The following is a 6,133-nucleotide window of genomic DNA, read 5'->3' on the forward strand; positions in this document are numbered from 1 at the left end:
AACGACACGGTGGGACCCGGGCACAGCCGAGCGCAAGGACTGGAAAACAGACCTCTGTGACCGGAGCTGCTGGGGGGGCGGCACAGCCGGCACCGGCGGGGCTACGAGCTATTTAAAACCAGCCCCCGCCAACAGGGGAAAACAAACCGGGGACAGCGGGGGGCGGCCCCGCAGCCCAGGCAGCGCTACGGGACCGGTGACCGATTCCGCCCGGCGCTCTGAGGGGTGGGAGGGGGTGTCGCTGCGGCCGAGGGGGCCGAGGCGGCGGCGGGGGACGAAGGCGGCGGGGACAGCGGGGCTGGCAGGGCGGCAGGCCGCACACCGCCTCCGCGGCCCGCCGGGCCCAGCGCCCCGGCCCCGGTGCTGGAAGGCGGAAGCGGCCCGCGGCGGGGCGCAGCCCTCGGCACGGCCGGCCCCGGCCCCGGCGCGGCGGCAGGTGGCGGCGGGAGGGCGGGCGGCGGTGACAGCTCGGGCGGCGACGCGGGCGGCGGGCCCAGCCGCGGGTCTCACCTGCTGGGGGTCCGGGCCTGCCCTCCGCCCCGCGGCGAGGCCGTTGGCTCGCTGCCTGGCTGCGAGGGCCGGCGGCCCGGCGGGCATGGGCCGCGGCCGAGGCGGGGCGCGGCGGCCGGGGCTGCGCTGACAGCGGGCGGCGAGGCTGCAAGCTGCAGGCACTCCGGCTGCCTCCAAAATGGCGGCGGCCCCGCTGCTGCCCAGAGCTGCGGGAGGGGGGGGGGGGTGGAGAGCGGGGGGCGGGGCCGTGTGGGGGCGAGGGGGCGGGGTCGCGCACCGGGGGCGGGGCGGGGCCGGTCCCCGGGCCGGGTCACGGCCCGGGACAGAGCCTTGCGGGCGGAGGGACGGGTGTCGGTGTGGGGCGGGCAGGCGGCTCACGGCATGGCGGGGGGGCGGGGGCGGCATAGGGCCAGACCGGGAGAGGGCAGGACTCCGGGGCCGGCGGGGACAGCGGGAGCCTTTCCGTGGCCGCGGCCCGCAAGGAAAGGGAGGCAGGAGCGGCGGGCGGGGTAAGGCCCCGTGTTGCCCAGCCAGCACCGGCGGGGCCCCGGGGGGAGAAGGGAGGGGGGAGGGCGGGCGAAGGGGGGCACTGCCACCGGCCCGGGGGGTCCCACATCGGGGTTACTCGGTGCGGCACCGCCGGGGAGAAGGCGATGGGTGAGGAGAAGGAGGAGGGAGCCTGTCGGGGAAAAAGAGAAGGAGGAAAAAGGGACGAGCCAAAGGATGGAATAAAACAGAACGGGGGAGAAAGACACCTCTTAGTCATGCTGGCCTGCTGCGTGAAGTACATTTCATTGTTGCCTTGCCCAGATTTGTCTTCCTACGTGGATAAACTGCCGCCCAAGTGCCAGCGCCGTACAGGAACCCGACGGGAACCCATCCAGCTCTCCCCTTCATGTGAACTGAATTCCAGCCATGAGACTTCCAGCTTCATCTCCTCACCTTCGCTGGTCTTACTTAGGCTCTGACCCTGCAAATATTCATACATGGGGTTAAAATTTAACGGGTGCCCCCCCGCTTCAGGCCCTACAGATGGATCTACCTGCTGGCACAGCCACTGTGGCAAACGTGCCCTGTGGATGGAAATGATAACAGGGAAAGAGTGGGGCTTGCCTGCAAGGCATGCGAAAAAATAAACTCTTTTTATACTGACCTGTTTATGGGGTTTGGGGTTTTTGCCACAGAAACACCACCAAAAAATTCACCCATGACTCAATGGGCAACATTTCTAATTTATGCCTGTATTTTCACCGTAAGGGCTTGAAGGCAAGGGCTCCAAGAGCTTGTACAGCATGGTATTTTTTTATATGAACTACCAGTACGGTAATTTATAAAATTTTTAATTTATAAATGTATAAAATTTTATTATATTTTTATTTAAAATTATAATATTTTATTATAATTTATTAAAAAACATAATTTTTAATAAATTACCAGTATGGTAATTTATACTTTGTTGGCCATTTATAAGGAAAAAAATTAGCACTGCCTCACAAGTTTCAATTCTCTGCTCTCTGTCCATTCTGTCTGCAGTGCAATGAGCTTATAAAGCATTTTTTGTGGCTTCTGGGGACATGATGGCTAGCCAAGCAAATTCCCAAGTCTTCCAGCCATCCACAGAGTGTATTCATTTCCTTACGTAGCACAGGAGGGCTGGGGCTGTAGACCCTGTCTTCTCCAGCTGATTTCTAGAGTACCAGTCTTGGAACAGCTTCCTTCTTTCCTCCTCCAGCCCTGTGAAACACACTAAAATACAGCTTAACTGTCTGGGCTTGGCAGCAAGCATGGGCTGGGGCTGCCAGCTCACCTCTGCTCGTCCAGGACTCAGGCAGGTACAAGAACAGGGAGAGCTACTTACATAGGGAAAATAAGCCGCAGGCCCGAGACCCTGGTTGTTTTACGAGGGCAGCTATATTCTACTGCGAACAAGCTGTCGGTCTTTTCTGTGGCTACTCGTGCTGACATGCAGATGCTGAATACAGGCGTGACCTCCTTCTTGTTCAAACAGATATAAAAATCAGTGTTTGCCTACTTGTGCACGTATGAATATGCAGTTATTTTGGGTTTCACATCTTTTGCTGTTAAAATCCACACCGGGATTTTAATGAAGTAAGTAATGAAAAATATTATCATGTTATTATCCTCTCACCAATGTTTCAGGTTTCCTAAACAGGAAGAAGCTGATCATTTAGTATCCTTCCTCCCACCATTTTAGCATTTCCAGGGCAATTGTTTATAGCAATTCATGCTGTCCATACTCAGTGCACTTAAAACCATGCATCTTGAATGACCTTATGATTATCCAGTTTTTAATACAGCAAAAATAGATTCAGAAAAGGACTTCCTCTCTCACAGTCTTATAGTAAAATTCCTAAGGAATTTTACCATTTTGTACTAAACTAGTATGGTGATCTCACCATAAAGTGAATTTATTTTAAAATCCTGATGCCTGTGAATAAGAAACAGCTTTGCTGTTTACAGGGTGTTTTCTATCAGCCTGGTTTCCCCACCGATTGTTTCAAAAGTCACACAGAATGAACAGAAAGAAGGAGCAAGGTACAACGGTGCCAGCTCTGCTTAAATTAACAGTAACTCAGTGCTGGGACGGAGCCGCTATTCTGGCCAGTGACCTCACTCTCCCTGTCTTGGAAAGAGATCTGAGTCTGCCATTGTGCTGTGTCAAAAAGCCTTGTGGAACAGCAGATCAGCTGCAAGCTCTCTGAGATAGCAAAGTTGTCATCATGCCAATTTGTATGTCATTTTGCATATTGTTAAGGCTAACAGTAATGGATACGGACAATTTAGAAACAATCCAAACTGTGTAAGCACGCAATGTATAAAACTCACTCTCGCAAGTGGTCAAACAGGCTCTCGAAGGGCATGGCAAGAATTCACCCTGCTGCTCCGGACAAAGACAGCCTGTCACTGTGATTTCATGACCTGTGCTGTTGCAGAATTAAATCCAGGCTTCAGACCAATGCCACAGGTGGTCTCAGGTGTTTGATCCTGCTTTTATTGGGCTTACACCCCAAGTATGCGTAATTGCATCTTCATCCTGTATGCAAACTTTCACTCTTTGAACTACAAGGCTGTGAACACTCACTTTTTTTTCTACACATGGAGCATGTATTTCACAACCAAAACTACATCGTTAACATACACCTCTGAGCTCACAAAGCTGCCACTCTTTAACTCAAATAACTGATTTACATATCAAGCTGTCAGGACATAGGAAATTGTGTCTTGTTGTGTGGCTTGCTGGACTACTAGCTAGCACGGGTTTGTTCGTTTCTTCAAAGCATTGAACCCTGTTCCAGGGAGGTTTTGATTCTAAATTCGAAGTTCAGTGAAAAAGCACAAAACCCCGTAGTTCTTGTCAGAAATCCAAAGATCACTGCAGTGAAGGCATGGGCAGGGTACAGATACGGGTGTCTTCAGATCCTCAGCACAATGAGCATTTCAGGCTGGCTTCAGACCCTGAGCACAGCTCTCCAGTTCTAGAACCGGAGGAATGAAGCTGGGCCTGACTAAGATTCACCCTTAGAGCAGAGACACATTTTGCTAGGAGGTTGCAGAACCAGAAATAGGATGTCGCTGATCAAGAATGCTGGGCTCTATTCTTGGCTTAGAAATCACGCATGATCTAGCACCTAGAACAGACATTATATCCAGATTGCCAAGCTACAGTTTTGACATTAATTTTGAGAAACACTGCAGGCAGAAGAGGAAGAGTCCTCGTTTGTTCTACTGGGATCATAAGCTGTATTCCTAAACATAATTTGTGTGTTAGGTTTTCCAAACACCAAGAATTATATTTGGCTGCCTTTGGGGGCAAGTTATATGGCCTTGTTCAAATAACAAAGCTCTGAAGTGTGCAGAATATAAACAGCAATCAGGAGTGGGGCTGGCAAGCTAACATTTCTTGGCTTTCAGCATATTGCACGTTCCTCTAGTCTGCAGGGTATTTATGTTTCTCCTCTTGTCTGGGGAATATTATCCTGACTGGCAATGCAAGAGAAAAGGCAGACAAACTGAAGCTGAATGCAAAATATCCTGCAAAATCTGGTAGGCCGGTTGCTCTTGAGAGCTCTGATGCAAAAGATAATTATAGATGAAAGTGTAGCAACCGCTGTGGTTAAGGTTGCGAAATGCTCTATTTACTCAGGTTGCTTAGGAGCCGTGCAAAAACGACATGCTGGCCCTGTGCGGCACAGTATCTCCAGTGAGGCCAGAGCTTTGGAGAGGATCAGATCTGCAGCGTTCTCGAGTTCTGCTGAACCCTTATTGCCCAAATATGGTACAGGAGCATATAGGCGCTTAAAAGGCTAGAAATTGTGGGCCTGTGATTAGCTCTTTCATAGAGACTAAAAGCTAAGAAAGCCCAGCCCTCCACGCTGAGCTGATTAAATTCTCCTCTGGGAGAAAACACCACTTTGCAGCTTTCTCTGCAGAAGCCCAGAGGAGTGGAGGACCAGTACCCTCCTTACCCCTCACAAAAGGGCTGCAGAGCCTGATACCCATCAGGGCTTAAACTCTTCCCTGTTTTTGTTTCAAGACAAGCTGAGGAAATTAATTGTAAAAGCTCTTGTGTTTAGACAACATTAAACCAAAAATATTCTGGGGCATGTCCTCAGCTTGTGTAAATTATCAGGAGATATCAAAGTAAAGATCAAATGCCCGGCCTTTCCTCAGATATCCTGTGTGTGTTATGACACAGCAGCTACACGCGGTCACAAATTGTTTTCCAAACAGTAATATCATGGTTAGGCTAATGATGTGGTAGGACCATCATGTATTGTGCATCACCTCCTCATTTCCCCGCCCCCCCCCCCCCCCCCCTTCTTTGATTACCTTGATATGCTGTTTCTTCATGCTTAAGCCATATAATCACCTCTGGATTATACTGCACCTTGCTAAATGCAGCTGTGGCCCATTACTAGGGGGCAGAGGTGCTACACGAACACAAATAATGAACTGTATCATTAAGTAATATTATTACTTATTATAGGCTCTCGGCATACTGTATCTAAAGAACTTTTGTTACAATACACTACATTACTTGTTTGAGATTAATGTTATATCCAGTCATATAGCTGTCACAATACCTGCACATAAGCAGAACAAGCTCTGTAGTCTTCATGTTGTTGAGGACTTTCTTCATCAGACAATTTCGCCACCATGATCATATGAAATGTTGGTGAGGTCTCCACAGAGGTCCAGCATAACAGACACATCTGCTTTGGTCCTACTTACAATCTCAGAAACTCCCAATACATTTCTCTTTCTTGCTAAATGTGTAGGACAAGTTGTCAAAGAAAACAGGGAAAAAACCCACCAAGCTTATAGCCGATTCCTGCCAGAAGAGGGGCATCATGAAAATGTAAGAAAAATAGCCTGAATAAAAAATGCTGGACTTTTTTTTGCCCCACAATCCTTTGTGCCATAATAAAAATCACCTTTAATCTTATTCCAAGGGGTCTCATATAGCTGATTTCACTGCAGCCACACATACATTACTGGCTTGCCAAGCAGAAAAAAATTTACTGTGAATATAAAGGGTAATGAAAGTACTTATAACATCTGAGAAGTATAAAAATGATAGCTGAAAGACTTACATTAATAT

The 6,133-nt window shown here is 49.6% G+C and overlaps 1 protein-coding gene and 1 long non-coding RNA gene across 3 annotated transcripts in view; one reads left to right on the plus strand and one right to left on the minus strand.

Moving 5' to 3' along the window:
* Positions 1-713, minus strand: part of PPP6R2 (protein phosphatase 6 regulatory subunit 2) — a 106,920-nt gene extending 106,207 nt beyond the window's left edge. For both annotated transcript variants that reach the window (XM_056340335.1, XM_056340336.1), the window contains exon 1: positions 511-713. The gene's annotated coding sequence lies outside the window, so the exon portion shown is untranslated. The remainder of the gene's footprint in view (positions 1-510) is intronic.
* A 97-nt stretch (positions 714-810) lies between these two features.
* LOC130149972 (uncharacterized) lies at positions 811-1,662 on the plus strand. The gene is made up of 2 exons (XR_008822073.1): positions 811-1,019; positions 1,321-1,662. It is a non-coding gene; the product is annotated as an uncharacterized LOC130149972 (long non-coding RNA).
* Positions 1,663-6,133: the final 4,471 nt, after the last annotated feature.

Source organism: Falco biarmicus, chromosome 5 (assembly GCF_023638135.1).
Source record: "Falco biarmicus isolate bFalBia1 chromosome 5, bFalBia1.pri, whole genome shotgun sequence".
Classification (NCBI taxonomy): Eukaryota; Metazoa; Chordata; class Aves; order Falconiformes; family Falconidae; genus Falco; species Falco biarmicus.